The sequence below is a fragment of the Podarcis raffonei genome, chromosome 5 (assembly GCF_027172205.1).
Source record: "Podarcis raffonei isolate rPodRaf1 chromosome 5, rPodRaf1.pri, whole genome shotgun sequence".
Lineage (NCBI taxonomy): Eukaryota > Metazoa > Chordata > Lepidosauria > Squamata > Lacertidae > Podarcis > Podarcis raffonei.
The window spans coordinates 45,717,303-45,734,272 of record NC_070606.1 but is presented as its reverse complement, the minus strand read 5'-3'; the positions used below and the strand labels follow the sequence as shown (position 1 = coordinate 45,734,272).

General features: G+C 40.0%; 1 protein-coding gene across 6 annotated transcripts in view; it reads right to left on the bottom strand.

Annotated features, from left to right (window-relative positions):
- CTBP2 (C-terminal binding protein 2) overlaps positions 1–16,970 on the bottom strand; it is a 198,034-nt gene that overhangs the window by 77,002 nt on the left and 104,062 nt on the right. The window lies entirely within an intron of this gene.

The following is a 16,970-nucleotide window of genomic DNA, read 5'->3' as shown; positions in this document are numbered from 1 at the left end:
TTAAGACATTTTGTTCACTATGCAACATTTTGTTCATTACGCAAACTGCTGCTGCAGATATGGGACAGCAAACGTTTAAACGGAACTGTAAAGAAGCGTTGCAGACACAGGATGGCTATAGCATCTACTCCTTCTGGAGACTATATCTGCTTTTCATCTCAGACTTTGCCTTGTTGCTGCTGAAGCTATATACTATTCTCTATATGTCTGCCTTTATGGATTTTTACTATCATGCACTCTTGGTCATTTGAGCTTGATGTTGGTTGAACTAGACGTAAGAATGCTTACACTAGATATATTAACATATGTGTAATGCAATGCCTTTGTCAGCACAACCAGTGGGGTTTTTTTTTAGAAGGAAGCCCTTATCTATATGCACTGGGACTGCACTGTCATCTAGATTTTGTTGTACAGTATTTCAACTGTATATAGTAAATTGGCTTTGCATACAGCAAAGCTCAAAGATATGAAGTCAAGGGTCTTTGATCATACCCTGGAGCAATGACCCTGCTGTCTCAACCAGAGCTTTTCAGTTGTTGTTGCTTTTAAGTCCAAGCCCCAAGTTGCTGAGAATAAACGTGAAATGGGTTGCATGTTTCCGATTAAGGCTTAGAAACCAGAGTCTGCATCACTTTTGGTAGTCTGAGGTGCAACATCTCAGCTCAGCTTGTTCTTTGCCACAGCTTCCAGCTCATGTCCTCTTGCATTTTAAAACATGCTTTCCCCCAGTACATTCCTTCATGATGCTTCCTGCAAACCCACAGCCCAAGTAAATACAATAAAAGATTCTAGAGCAGGTGTGGAGAACCTCCAGTCCACAGGCCTAATTAAGCCCAGCCCAGGTCCGAGTTTGGCCCATGAGGCCATTTCCCCCAATCCATGGCCACCTGCCCACATCCTGATGTCATATCAGGTGTGGGACAGGTAAGGAAAGGGCTACAAAAGTAAACTGGGGAACTTAAAACTGGCTGACAGCTGGGATCCGAATGCACTAAGGAGTCCACCATTGGGAACTCGCTAGTGCAGTGCCGATCAGCTGAAAAGAAGGCTTCATTTTAAGGAGACTGCATCAAAGACTAACAGAAATCATTAAGTGCATTTACAGAGATTTGGCCAGTTTATGTAAATAATATCTACCATACAGGTTTAATTTATTCATACTATTGACAAAATCTGGAATTTTAATTTTACACACACACGTAATTCACACCTTGCCCTTCCATTCTACTCTGTTGATGCTAATCTTGATAATTTAGCTATAATTTATATAAGTCTATTTATTGGTGCCTAGTTTTATAATACCAGCAAATAACTTGTATGTGTGAGACCAATCTATAACAGAAATGGCTAACCCGTGGTCCTCCAGATGTTGCTGGATTCCTACTCCCATCAGCCTCAGCCAACACTGCCAAAGGTCATGGATGATGGGAGGTGTAGTACATCTGGAGGGCCACAGGCTAGCCAATCCCGACCTACAAGATGGTCTAATCTGTGCTGTAGCATGTGAAACAGCAAGGAGGAAAAAGCAGAGGATGTTAGAAAAAAGAGTTGCCGGAACTCACCATGAATGCCTCCCTTGTTCTCTTACAATGGCAATGGCACCCCCCTGAGAGGTGCCAGAAGTGAGTTCTGGCTGGAAAAAAAAGCCCTGGCTCACACCATACTTAAATGAACTTGGAAAAAGTGAAAAGGAGAAAAAAGACCTTGTACCAACATCAGATTTCAGGCAACTGTATACCAAATGCATTAAAATTTTACCAAGTAAAACAACCCTACATGTGATTCCTTTCTGGATGACAAGGTGCTGGTGGTGGGGGAAATGTGACCCAGAATATGGTGTGTTTGACAATCTCAATACAGTACTTGCTCACTTGGGTGTCCTTTGAGGTTCCACTGATTGGTGCCTAAGTAATGTTTGTAAGAGGGCATACATTTGTAGCTTGGGTTCTAGAAGAGGTTTGAAGTTTCATATATGTATCTGCAGCTTCTATCCCATAATGATAAAATGGAACTTTTCACTAGCACCTGTTAACAGCCTGGCAACCTTCCCTTAAGCCTCCCTAAGATCAGCACTATTCAGAAGTAAATTAATAGTAAAGTGGATTCCTTTGCAAGAGTCATGAACCTCAGCATAATTACTCAAAGAGAAAAGATAGCTGCAGGGTGCTTAAAAGCAAGTCTAATCAAATGTGAATGACAACATAGGTGCCTATAAAATAGTATGCACACATAACAGGGAGTCAATCTATGAATGTGCAGTTTCTACAGGACGTCAAACTTCCACATAACTCACGCTCCATTAAAATCATTCCTGCTAATATAAAATTCAAGTAGCTCAGTGCTGAAGCAAAAAGAAGGGGTGGGGACTGATAAGTAAGAGGGGGGTATCAGGATGCTTAGATGAAACTCAATGTATGCTTTTAAAAATGTTATTTGGGGGCTGAAATACCCCCAAAACGATCTAGTGGAAGGGAAGAGAAATTTGACCTTTTGAACACTCTAAAACGTACAGTATCCTGGCTTCCACCCTTAACAAAAAGTTAGAGGGTGAGGATTCAATGCAACATTTTGTTTCAGTTGTCCAGTGGCAGCTGGTGCCCACTAGTAGGGCAGAAGAGGCCAATAGGTGGAGCCACAGCCAATGACAGACCAAGCTACAGCCGATGGCAGGCATAGCCAACTAATTCTAGCTTTGTCTCCATCCTTGCTGAGTTCTACAAGGGGCAACATTGAGACAAAGGAGGAGGAAGCCAAGAGGCAGTGCCAACCCCTGGAGTGGATGTAAAATAAGACAGCAGACAGGTAGAGATTGGCTGGTGTTCTAGATATATATTAGAAATATTTTCAAACAATGTGTAGTATTTGCCCATGTCTATGGGCATGGGAAAGCAAAAGGTAACAGAAGCCATTTGGAAAGTTGCACTATATAGACAAGGTGCAGTTGAAACCTAAATTATATTGGAAAGTCATATTTCTGATGAATGCAATGTGGAAAGAGAGGCTCTCAATGAGTGCAAGGAGGTGTGAGGGGAGGGGTTGCCATGCAGGGCTGGCCCTATGGTGAGGGAGAACAAGAACTGCTTCAGGTAGCAGATGCTGAGGTGGGGAGAGTGGCCAGAGCTGGGAGTGCCATGTGGCCTGCCCTGTTCCCCATGCTAGCCTGCTGCTCTCAACTGCAGTAGAAGACACTGTCCTTTCATCAGGTCAACTACCATTCCACTTGGCTTCTGTGTGTGCCTTGGGAGAGGGCACCATCCTGCCCTTCGCCTCAGACAGCAAAATATCTGCTACTGTATAAGCGACTTCATATATGTTCTCCCCATTACTGCTCAAGAGATCCAAATATACTAGCAAGTTTCTGTACATCATAGCCAATGTGGAGATTGGCGGGTAACTCGATCTACATTTGCATGACAATGATCATCTTGGGTCCACTGGTTAAATGCATCACCCAGATGGTGCTTATCTCCATATTCAGGGCTACTGTCTGTCATGCCTAGAGCTGAACTGGGGTCATTGTAAGTTTGTTTTGTAATATTGCTTTTAAAGAGCAATCCAACAGGTTTATACAAATGCCATTAAGGGATGAGTATTATCACAACCTTTTGCAGGTCTGGGTAATGCTGCCTCCTTACAGCTATGATCCTATCTGTTTGTCTAACACAGCATCCCAGAAGGAAGTTCAGCTTTAGTTTGCCAGAAACTGTTGGCTATTAATAGTTAACAAATGCAATAGGATACTATTGTGGGGTTTGGGAGGGTGGGGGAGAAGACTGTAACAAATCTACTGCCTAGCAGGATCACAATTTCACGGAGATTATTGTTATTATTATAGATGGTTATCAATTATGCATCACGTTGATAGTTAATTTATAAAAGGAACAGGGGCTTACTGGTGCCGCTGAATTCTGACTGATAGGAGATGGGCGATTTCCTGGTAGTTAATGGCCAATTTCCCAGCAATACGACTGCAGCATAATCACAGAGATTTATAGTAATAATTAATTGATTTTTCCCTCAAAATGTGAAGATTCTAAAGACCATGATTCCCAGTCCTATTAATAATTAATCCTGCATTTTTAAAAAAAATACCTAAACTCCAAATTCAAGGCAAATAGGTTTTTAAGGGAAGAGTTTATTGTATTACCAATAAAAGGGGGGAGGGACCTATGTACATAAATAAAAGGTTACAGCAGATAAATACAGTAGATAAATAGAAGTGAAGTAATTTTCACTGTCAACGTTTCTCAGTTTAATGAAAGCACTCTTCACATTCTAACAGGAATAGGGCAGTAGAATAAAAAGCAGGAACAAGTCTGTATGGGCTCAACTAGTAGGAAGTTAGCTTATATCAGGTATGAGCAACTTTATGGTTCAAAACGCAACTTGTGAGAACTGGGACCAACTTTGAAGATGAAGAAATAGGGGAAAGTGTGCAGGCATAAGAAACTCCCTGTCACCGAGTCATACATGAGATGCAGAGAATCACACAATTCCCCACGATGTACGGACTACCTCTTGCTTGTGGGAGAAGTACAAATGGTATCCTTTACTCCCCTAAATATTCAAGCAAGGAGCAGACAAGCAAGCCTTGCTATAACTTCTACCACCACAGCTGCCACCTTCAGTTTTTAACAGTTTCTGCATCATCTGTAGGATACCTGTCTCTGCTCTATACAGGATAGACCCATAATTTCATCTTTCTGTTGCTTCACCTGGGCAGATATCAAACCAGTGTCAGCAGTGCCCTGTAAACGGGTTAATCCAGAGATATATTATGACAGGGCAGAAGAAGTTCCAATCAGGGGAAACAAGATTTGTAGTGATGGACCCTGAACTTGATATTATTTCACTGCAGCAGGGACATCTTACCATCTGGGTTCTCAGTCAGAGACAACTGGCACTCATTCCAGAGACGCCAACAAGTAGCAAATGGTATGGCTAGCATAGATACTATGATATTACAGAGTCAAACATCAATACTGTGAACACGTTCTATATGTTACCAGCAGTGTGGTCCTGGGAGCGATGGCAATCAAAACAGAGCCTGGCGTTTCTGTCTCTCTCATTACCAAGCACCAGCCTTAAACACACAATTTAAAACAAATTCTTGAGAACAACAATTTTAATGGCTTCATTATTTCCAAAGCTGAAAATCTCTGCATGTAAAATATTTGCACTTAAGCCAACTGCACATGACAACAGCAGGAACTCTTAGATCATCAGGAACACAGAAGAATTACAAAGGAAAGAAAAACCTTACTACTTTTCCATGGTAATTAGAAAATGTAATAAATCTTTTAAGGCATGCAAATTGGAGAGCTGCACTAAAAAGAGAAAAAGACATCCAGAACCTTAAAACGAGTGCATTTATTAGGAGCAAAGGTAAGGAGGGTTTCAAAACACACCACTTCAAAAAACATACAAACATGACTTCGAAAAGTAAAGGAAACAAAAATTTTAAAAAATCAGTGTTCAGTTTTTGCTCACAGGCTTCACACAAAAAGGTCTGCTTCGAAAATCAAGCCAAGTACACAAGTCCTTTGTTGCACATCCTGGTGCTTGATAAACACAAATCTGAAATGGCAACGATCCTTCTACAATACAGTTACCATGGAATGAGTGAAAAGTTACATAATTTCATAAACTATACTTCAATCATTGCGTAACCCTGTAAAATGCACTCCAACCAAGCATTGTAGGAGCTTGTGCAGCCAATACTCCTAAATCAATAGTGGGCTGGTGTGATGATACACTTCCCTTACCAGCCCCCAAACGCTCTAAGAGGAAAACTTCTCTGCCTATAACTATTTCTAAAAAGTTAAATCCTCACTGAGCTTAGCAATACCATTTATTGGTGATGTTGTACTGGCTTGGATCCAGAGGAAAGCAAAACAGGGCAAGCTTGCACTTTGGGGCTTTCACATCACACCCCACTGAGACCCCTGAAAAGCTTGAGGGTCAGGGATGAAGTGCAGAGGGATGCAATGTGGAAATCAGAAGAAATCAGGAGTGGGGCTTCTGTACTGGAAAGAAAAGGGCAGTGTGAAGCTGCAGGCAGATATACAAACAAATAAAAATGTACAAGCAAGAATACATACAACTCAGCAAGAGACAACCGTCTTTTGTCCTCTCGTGTGAGATTATGGAGGGAAATGAATCCCTTTCACTTCCCCCACCAAAAAAACAAAACAAAAACTGGACCTATTTGCGATTTGGCAGCTTAATCCGCTCTGGAAAGGCTTATAAGACTATAAATTTCATCCATTTTGGCCAAAAGGGTTATAGCTGTTTTTCGATTTGCCATTATAACGGATGGGAAACACAGGCCTTAGCTTTGCATGGAGCAGCTCAGAATTCAAATTAAAGATCAAAGAGAACAGAGCAACTCAGAGAGATCAAAATTATACACAGCTACAAGGTGAATCTTGGGTCCCATGCACATCCCTAATAAATAGCTCTCCAGTTTCTTAAGTAATCTTATATTACAAGATATTGATCTCTTGTGTCTCTTATTTATGAACTTGCGTAGTTCACTTGGGAGTACACTGCACAGAGTGAATCTCTCCAGTCTATTTCCATGACTGAACTTGAGAAAGCAGCTACATCAGCAAGACTAGCAGTGAACTGGCAGATGTATGAATCCAGACCATAGCTGTCAACTTTTCCCTTTTCTGGCGAAGAATCCTTTCTGGAATAAGGGAATTTCCCTTAAAAAAAGGGAAACGTTGACAGCTATGATCCAGACTGGAGTCCTGATATTGAGCTGCAGCTTTTCAACTAGGTTCCACTAAAGAACTGGTCCCTTACACCAGTGGCCTTATACTCCCCAGGGCAGGCAACACAAAAGGCAGGAGACTGCTGAGATGCAATCGTATGTAAAGCTCCACACCAGAGGATTAAAACATTCAAAGCTCCCCACTCTTCAAGAAAGAGGTAGCACATGTGTAGGGTAATGTGGCCCAAGAGGCATCAAGGTCCTCAGCTGATGTTCAGACTTTGTCAAGTGAAGTGGTCTGCTTGGAGCTATCTCAGGTTCCATAACTCTAATCTGTTCCTACCTGACCAACAGGGATCTGCCATGCCCCAAGGACTCCTACTTTTGGTCATATTAAATTACCTTTCTGAGTCTTCATCAACATACAAGAAGATACCCTCCAACTCAGGGGTCAGCAAACTTTCTGTCCCTCAGACCTTGTGGGGGACCAGACTATATTTTGAAGGGGGGGAAATGAACGAATTCCTATGCCCCACAAATAACCCAGAGATGCATTTTAAATAAAAGCACACATTCTACTCATGTAAAAACACCAGGCAGGCCCCACAAATAACCCAGAGATGCATTTTAAATAAAAGGACACATTCTACTCTCCAGGACCATCCGTGGGCCAGATTTAGAAGACTATTGGGTCGGATTCAGCCCCCGGGCCTTAGTTTGCCTACCCTTGCTCTAAAAAAAACCCACTTCATGCACCAATTCCATATCATTTAAACCAGTATACAAAGCACAAAACACAATGCCTATGAAATCTGTAACTACATCACTACATGTTTAAACACTCTGAAGATAAAGGCACCAATTATGCTGTAGATGTACTTCAAAAATTAATACAGTTTCCATGATTGGGCCCATCCCATTTAAGTTTGACAGGTGCCCATGATGATACCATGCAGTGATAAGAGCCTGTTTTTAAAACCTGCTGGAGTAAAACAAGCTCCCCAAGCCAGGATTTGGGGTGGCAAAGATATGCTAGGGAAACAACAGAAACACAGAGGGGATTCCTCTTTAATAAAAAGATTTCCATTAGTTGAGCAGGATACACACACCTACCACTTCTTCTAAAAGATCTCTACGCAATCTGAAAATAAAACACAATTCTAAAACAGTAGTAGTAAGTAGGCTAAGCACAACTGAAAGCAGAGAGAGCAATTAACGCATACATATATGCACCGTTTCAGCATATAATGAAATCTGAGTGCAAAAAGATACACACAGGGGGGGGGGAAACTGTAATTCTTTGGTCTTCAGCAAGATTAGGAAACAACTGAAGTGATTTACATATAGTAATTGCATGTCCTTGCTAGTCTCCAGCGGCGTCTTTCAAAATTTAAATTTCCATGAAAGTGCTCGGACATTACCCCAGGCATTTATTTATTTATTTATTGGTGGGGGATTACTTAACCATGACAGCATGAAAAGTAATAACACATTGCCAAAAAAATTTATTTCAGTTCTTCTTAGGATTGCGTTTTAAATACCCACAGTCCATGACAGAACAAAGAAGGAGGAGGGTGTTATACCCAACGCGAAGAAGGGTCTCTTCCAACAACAGTGAAATGGGCACTGCTCAGTAATGTATTTGGCCTGTGGATATCCTTGCAATTGAACTGAAGGCATGAAATCCACCTGCTGCTTAAATTGTGAACACCTCCATTACTATTACTTATTTATTTGATTACTTGCCCAACCTTCACCCTGAGACTGAATCTTTCATTTTTTTTATATGTCCATCAGAAATGCACATATATGAAATGAAAGAAGCAAATAGAAAGCTAATGGCAGGGCAAATTCTTTTGTATCAATAACAGATGCAGATTAGCAGACTAAGCATACAGTGAGAAAAATACCGATCCTTGGTTATGTATAAAATAACACTAGTTTTTGTTTGTTTTGCACATGATAATGATCACATTTTGTATTTTGTTATCCTTGCCCAGCATGGGCTTACCAGGATGAGGAAATGGATGGGGTATGTGTTTATTGATATACTAAAGGTAAAGGTAAAGGGACCCCTGACCATTAGGTCCAGTCATGGACAACTCTGGGGTTGCGGCGCTCATCTTGCTTTACTGGCCAAGGGAGCCGGCGTACAGCTTCTGGGTCATGTGGCTAGCATGACTAAGCCGCTTCTGGCGAATCAGAGCAGCGCACGGAAACGCCGTTTACCTTCCCACTGGGGCAGTACCTATTTATATACTTGCACTTTGATGTGCTTTTGAACTGCTAAGTTGGCAGGAGCTGGGACTGAACAACGGGAGCTCACCCTGTTGCAGGGATTCGAACTGCCAGCCTTCTGATTGGCAAGCCCTAGGCTCTGTGGTTTAACCCACAGCGCCACCTGTGTCCCTGATATACTACTAGTTTCTAAAGAGAGAGAAAAAAGAATCTAGAGAAGTTCATGTTTTTTTGCTCCCTGAGCACACAATACTGCAAAATCCCAATAAGAAAAATGTATTTCATGAACAGAACTGATATTGATATTATCTTATCTATTCAGTTGTGGATAGTGGAGACTGGTTCCATCTCACCTGTACAGTTTCTTCCTTTGTGTTGAAGGTTTGTGATCCTAACAGGGGAGGAGGTTAGAGACTATGGTCCTATCGGCGGGAGCCAAACAAAAAGCATCAGATTTTGATAAATGGAGACATTTGGTTCTACTGAATCATTTTCCTTGGTCACTATAATTTCTTTCAATGGAAAAACACTGTTCTTTTCTCATTTCAAGGGAATAATAAAATCTGTTAGAAGTTTATAGGAGATCAAACTTAAATAAGGACCAAAGTGGTTGACCACATTGTCTCCAGGTTCCTTCCCATTGCATGACCATTTGCTCTCTCCACTAGCTAGAAACAAACAAACACTTCCACAGAACTACAACTTTGTTACTGTGAACCGCACAGAAAAGTAAACAAGATGAACTATGTTACTGAGTCAAAATTTTACTCTAAATCTTCTGGCTGCTTTAGCTGAGACTTAGCAGTTTCTATTGTCTAGGAAACAGCAGGAAGTAATATGACCAGTCCATCCAACTGCCTTTACATTTTCCCAACACAATTAACCAGCAACCAGTTCTAAATTTGGTAGGACTGAAACCACCCAGTATCCATCAAGCCCCAAACCCTCAGAGAGGCCATTTTCTTTCTCTTCTGATATGAAAACACATACATGGTTGAACACTTTCCCAACAAACTAAGTGAAATAAAACAAACAAACAAAAAACCCTCAGAGTACGTGAATGAAAAAATTACATAGCTAGAAAAAGAAAATACTTCTATAGGAGCAATTCTATTACATAAAAGTCACAGCCATGAAATATCTTCAAGACCCACTCTTAAGAGATTCTGGAGATTAGACATTTCTGTGGATAATGAGAACATTTACAATGTTGTTAGGTTGAGGTGGTGATGGTGGGGAGAGTAAACAATATAAATCTTTTATCTCCACACTAGAAAGAATATGCCGACTGCTGATTGATAAGTAACACAGGAAAAAATCTCTCATGAAAAGGTCAGTATTTTGCTGTGGTCCATTTTTCAATCCTGACACTGAGAGAACATTCCAAATGGACAATTGGTTTCATATAAAATGGGAAAGAGTATCATTTCTTTAAGTTCTTTGAGTAAACAAACCACTTTACCAGACTAGCCAGTGAACTGCTCATACAACTATTTTTGTGGCCTTCTGTCACAAGAATCACTGACTTCATCATGTGCTGAAGTAGGCTGTGTCCCAATCATCACTAAGACAACTTGTTCATCACTTATTCCCCTTTAACAAATAAAAAGCTTTCAGGTGGGATGGGAAAGGAACGCCAAATGCATGCGAGTATAAAAAGGGTGAAAAAGCAGGCTACAGGTAGCACTGTTTCTGTGTTCATTCCCAAAATCATTGGACAATGATGGTCAAACAATTTAGCTGTGTTGCCATCTTGGCACTGTTGGAAGGGCTGTCTTCTACCAAAAGCCTCTTCCTAATGCCCTACCTGCTGTCTGTGTACCTACGAACCATACACTGCCTGTCAACTACAATGACTTGGAATCACTGGAACACCAAGGCCCCACTTGGGGCACCTGCCTGAACAATTGCTCTCTTGCCACTGAGCGTGACCTGGAAGTCAGCTGCAGCATGTAAATATAGCTGATGGACTTTACATAAGATTGGGTGGTCTGAAAGTAACAGTCTGTGAAACAACCCATTTTATCATTATTATATGGACATGCCAGTGATCAGAGACCACTAACTATTAATATGCCTTTTATCTCACAAACATAAAGACTTTTAGTGTTAACAGTTTTTTTAAAAAAATCTAAATGGCTCAGAAGGGAGAATAAAGATTTTCTAGAAATAGATTGAGAATAGTACAGGTAAAAGCAGGCTCAGCAGAACCTGTGATCTTGATACACCTTCTGTTTTGGACGCTTGCCTGTGTCTGTGAACAGCAGGCCAAAATGTACAGTTTATACCTTTGTAGTGTCAGGCTGCATGTTCTACAAGTCTGGGTTAATGTGTTTTTCTGAGCTGTTTACATTAACTGATCAAGCAAGCATATAAAGCAGTCCAGCATTTTCCACCACAGTAGGTTAGGGAGTGATAGGCTTATTCATGTCAACTCAATTCAGAACCAGTTTGTATGCATCTGATAACATGTACACAGCACTACTGCCTCTTTGGGAGTTTTAATTAGCTTCACCTGCATCAACTCCACAGCATCAGCCGTAGTGGAAAGCTACCTGAAAATTCAAGTCCAACAAACATACCTGGTACAAGAAAGGTTGTTTTAGAACAGGCTGGCAAGAGGTGGTGGAGGGGAGATGAGGAATGACAACAACCACGTAAAATGTTTGCAATAAGCAGTTGCTGACTATTCCAAATAGAGAAGATATTCACCAGACGAAAAAGACTGCATAATCACGTGATTTGGTCATGCACTACAAAGCAATCAACAATACATTTGGTAAGGGATTAACATCAAAGAACTGCTCATATATCTATATAAAGCAACTGGATTTGGGTGACTGGGCCTGCTGAATGCTCAACATGCATGCTCAGAACCTCATCTAATACTTCAAGCTCTGGAAGAACTTCTCAGGGAAACAGTACCTGAGTCACAATATTGAGACAATCTGGACAAATTCCAGCAGGTAATTATGAATTTCGGTGACATTACTGTTTTTTGCTGAAAATGCTGAGTTACTTTAGATAGGAGTTCTTACACAACAGTGCACTATGGGGGGGGCAGTTTGGAGGAGCTTGCACTACAATTCACCTGCAACTCTGTGCCGTTCAACATATGTTTTGCTAGGCTATATTTAGTTGTGTACCACCATTCATCATGGCTGACGGGATCTCCAGGGAGATCAGTTTTCTATCTTTCTTGGCGATACCAATGACAAGGTAGCCAAAGTGCCAAAATGGAAGGAAGAGCCTGGAATAGAGGCATTTTCCATTATAATCAGGGGGTACAATTTAACCCATGACCATGTCATAGTGTTTTGGCTCAGGAGGGTTGGACCTAGGTGCTGGGTATTAAAAATACTTTGCAACCACAGTAATAATTTAAAAGTTCCCTGCTAGAACTAGACTACAGAGAACTTCATTTCAAGCGTCCTCGACCACAGCTACTGTTTTTCACTTTTCACATTAAGGGTCACAAAATAACAAAGAGAGACTGAAAGTAGCTGCAGCTAGAATGACTGGGGAAGCTATATTGTTATAATCAAAGATAAAAAACTACAGGGGAGAAAAATGTAGCAAGTCTGTTCCTTTACTCTGGTGGAAGAAGCAAAAATGCTAGAGGTTAAACATCAGTAGAGTGTTTCAGTAATAACTGTGATTCCTGACAGCTGGAAATAAACTACCTTTCTCTTCAATGAACTTTATTTCAAGACGGGACCAAAGTCTTATAAGGTTTTTACACAAGATGACAACAATTTTAAGCAAACAGCCAAAATACACAAGTGAACAACATATAGATAATCTTGCTTAAATGCAGCTGTGTATTGTGTGGTGTTCCCTTCCCCAAATGAATGAATGAATGAATGAATGAATGAATGAATAAAGTTTTAAGCATCAATGAAGATCATATAACTAGATGGTGTCTGTCTTAAAGTATACCAAAGGAGTGTTTTTGTATATATAGTGGTTGCATCTTTAGCTGAACAAAAAAAGGGGAAATTGGAAAAATGGAAAGAATAAACATCTCTGCATGCAGAAAAAAATAAGGCGAGTGATGGAATGCAAAATAGAAACCAAAGAGCAGCCAAAAAAGAGAGAAAGAATAATGCAAACAGGGCTGAGAAAGAGAATGAACTAAAATATGGGGAGACTCAACAGAAGGGAAAGTCTACATATCAGCAATGTTTGGCGCCTGAAAATGAAAAGCCTCAGCTTACAGTATAACGTCAGAAACATAAAAGGAAGGATCAAAAGATAACACTAAGAACTCTTGCTTGTGGAGAAAAGGAAACAATAAAACCAAAACACAAAGAAGCAAAGGGAATGGGAAGAAAAGGGTCTACAGCAGAGGGATCCAATGTGCAGCCCATTGGCTGCATGGGTTCTGTGTCTAAATACTCTTAAGGTCTACTTGGTATGAAAAGTTGGAACATCTTGTGCCTGAAATTCAAAATTTAAAGACTTAAAAGAATGCATAATCACTTGGAAATAGAGACAGCGAGATGAAACATTTTGTTAACTTGTTATAATTATTATTGCTTATATTCATAATAACAACTACTATTTATTATTATTGCACTAATTTATTATTATTAATATGTGTTTTAAATAAATAAATCCCTGTTAGGGTACTTATTCTGCCAAAGTCACTTCCATACTATATCTGAAACATCTGTGTTTGTGCCCACCCTGGGCTCCCTTTAGGAAGAAGGGGAGAGTATAAATTTAATAATATCAAATATGAAACAGTAACAATATGGTTACAAAAACTACATCGGATCAAATATAAAAGATATAGGAAACCAGCCATAAAAAGAAATCCAATCGGCCTAATGTTTCCTCCTGTCTTTCCACATTCCCTCTTTTCAAATGGTTTTCAGGTCAAATAAAAACCATAGCTTTCTATTTTAGATTTAACAAACTGTGGTTTGTCACAAAAAGGGAACTTTGGTAAGTACTGGAAGACAGAGGATGAGGGGGCAAGGAAGCAAAGATTCCCAGAGCTGGTTCATATAATGTCACATTGGGGACTGGTGTGTTTTAACCAGCTAGTGATATATTTCCAAATCATGATGAAAAGTGCACCCCAAAAGGTACTTACTGGGCTAGACTAAAAAGTAAAGAAAGTCCACATATCTCACTGATTTCTGAACTGTCAACACTGAGCTGCTGCATGCTGCAGAAGGTATGTAAATCAACCACTTTAGAAATTACAATTTAATTTAAGTTTCCCAGTAAAGAGCTCTGTGATAAAACACACATATAAGCAGGTATTTGCTGACCTGAGCAAAACACCAAGCTTCAAAGACAAACCCAAACAACCAGTCAGGAATAAAGAACCACAATATATAAAATTGACGCCATGCACAAACCGCACCACAGTATATTACAGGGCAATCTGAACTGTGTGTGCTAATGAATATTTATTAATTTAAGGAAAGAAACAAAATAATGAAATTCTTCAAACCCTAAAAGAATATTTCTGCACAATGTTTGTCTAAGTCTACAGTAATAAAGTTCACCCCCCACACCAAATCCTGTGCATTGTCAATTTGCTGTGATTTGAACGTTTCATGGTGGAACTTGTGATCTTCTGATGTTCTTGGACTCTAAGTTCCATTAGCCCCACCCAGCATAATCAGGCACAATAGGCTAACATCTGGAGGGCCACAGGTTTCCCAACCCTGCTGAAGACCCCATGAAATGTGCTCATTGTAGAATTAGTGGCAGCACATGAAGAAAGTAGTTGCCACCTGAGATTTCTTCTGAAACGAGCCTTTCTCGGAACCTCTTATCTATAGCGCCGAGCGTATCCAACATAAATAATGTTATATACTCACAAAGCACTTTTGTATTGTATTTCTGATGCACAGAGATGCTGTGTTCTTGATGTGGGGGTTGTGACATTTTTAACATGGTATGTGCAATAAAATAGTATTTTTAAGCAAATAATAATAATAATAGTAATAGTAATAATAATCCTCCCTGTAGTAATTGTGCAAATTACAGTTTTACTGCAGTTTTATAAAAATGTGTAAAAGCCAGTTTTGATATTTACCAGGTGCCCTTCCTTTATTCATGTATTTCCCTGCAGCACAACAGCCAATAAAGTTTGCAAGCATGTGAATTTCATCATTCATCCTGCAAGCAGGTATACAAAAGTAATAGTCCAAAACCCTTTCCTTGACTTTGAGTCAAATCTCACTTCACTCCAAGTTCCAGGCTGGCCTCTGAGTTGATTTTCTGCAGTCAACAGAGAAGCCACTAGAAAAAAAGGATACACATTTCCTATAATTTACCCTGTGTCATATGCTTACTTGGCCATTAGAGGGCATTTTATACTAGAGTGAGTGGTCCACATGCAGCTCTTGAGCTGCATTAGTAAGCCTCATCAGCAGATGCTTAAAAACGGAGGGAGTTTATATATATATATATATATATATATATATATATATATATATGCACAAGAGCAAGGACAAGAGGAGATGGCCAGGAGACATAAAAGACTTTAGTTAAGCACTTACAAGACATGCAGTTAAGCGCTGCAACAACCAGAGTGGATTCCCTCCCAACCACTAGAAGCAATAAACCCATCCATTGTTAATCTCAAAAGCAGCAAATTAGTATTTTTTTAATTTTTTTCAAAAATGATTAACTGTGGAAAAACTGTAAACAGTGTCAGAGCACTATTATCTGTTTCCTGAGCTGAAGGTTAGAGCTCTTATCGCTCTTTCGGTGGCGAAGAAAGGAAAGCTGAACTTTCGAACTGTCAAATAGATAAGCCATGGCCACTTACATTCTGGCGGTTCTCTCTCGTTATTAATGTATACTGAACATGCAGTCAATTTGTCTTAAGATGCTCTTGGAAAGGGCTCTAAAGGCACATTTATTCATTTCCCTGGGTATGAAGGCATAATATCTCTTTCCATGTAAACATTGGTGGGGGGGGGAGGGAGAGAAGCCTTTAAAATTTATAGCATAGAAGGAAACAAGAAAAAATCATGAAGATACATTTACACATTATGAAGATCAGACTGAAATGCCACAGTAGTAGGGATGGTGAAGTCCAGGACACAGGCAGTTTTCTGCTACTGCAAGTACCCTTTTTACAATGCAGTTGTGTATGTGGTCCATAAATCATTGTGCAGAGGGCTGAGATCTTGGCCCTACTTTCCCAACTTCCACGTCCATGTTATAAATCTTAACTTCTGACTGTTGTCAAGACCCATTCCAAGAAGCCACAAAGTTCTACTTGCCATTTGCGTTTCATTACCACAAATAAAACTTTCTCTATAACACTTCAAGAACAGGAATTTGCCTCACATGACTCGGGGTGATTGCACTACAGTCTTCTCAGTGTACTAACTCTCTCTTAATATATTACACCAGATACATTTATGCAGTATGACATTACCTTTGTGATGTGCGTTATCTGACTACACTGAAAATGGAGACTTTAGTATTCAACACTGCAGTTCATTCTGGGGAGGTCTAACAAACTCCAAGAGTGGGTTCCACAGAATGCCTGTCGTCCAATCCAACCTTAAGTCAACAATACATTTTATACACAGTATCTGCCTTTATTTAATTAATTAACCGTATTTAAAAGCATTTCTAAGTGGTGTACCCTATGTACAATATATTAAAACAATCCACTAAAACAAAAATACAACTTAAAACCAATAAAACAATATAAAAACATATCAAAGCAAGTAAAACAGAGATTCAGGGGAATCATCCACATAAATCAGGGTCTAATCTTACATGTCAGGGAAAGCCTGAGCAAAAATATTCACATATTTACAAGACCTTGAACATGGCTTGGCATCTGATTGGCAGCCAGTGCAGTTCCTTTGGCACAGGTATAATACATACACATCTAAGTGCTTCACTCAACTACCAGGTCACAGCATTCTGCACCAGCTGCAGCTGTTGGGCCAATCCAAAGACAAGCCCCATGGAACATATTATAGTAGTCAAATTGTGAGGCTACCAATGCATTAATTACAGTAGC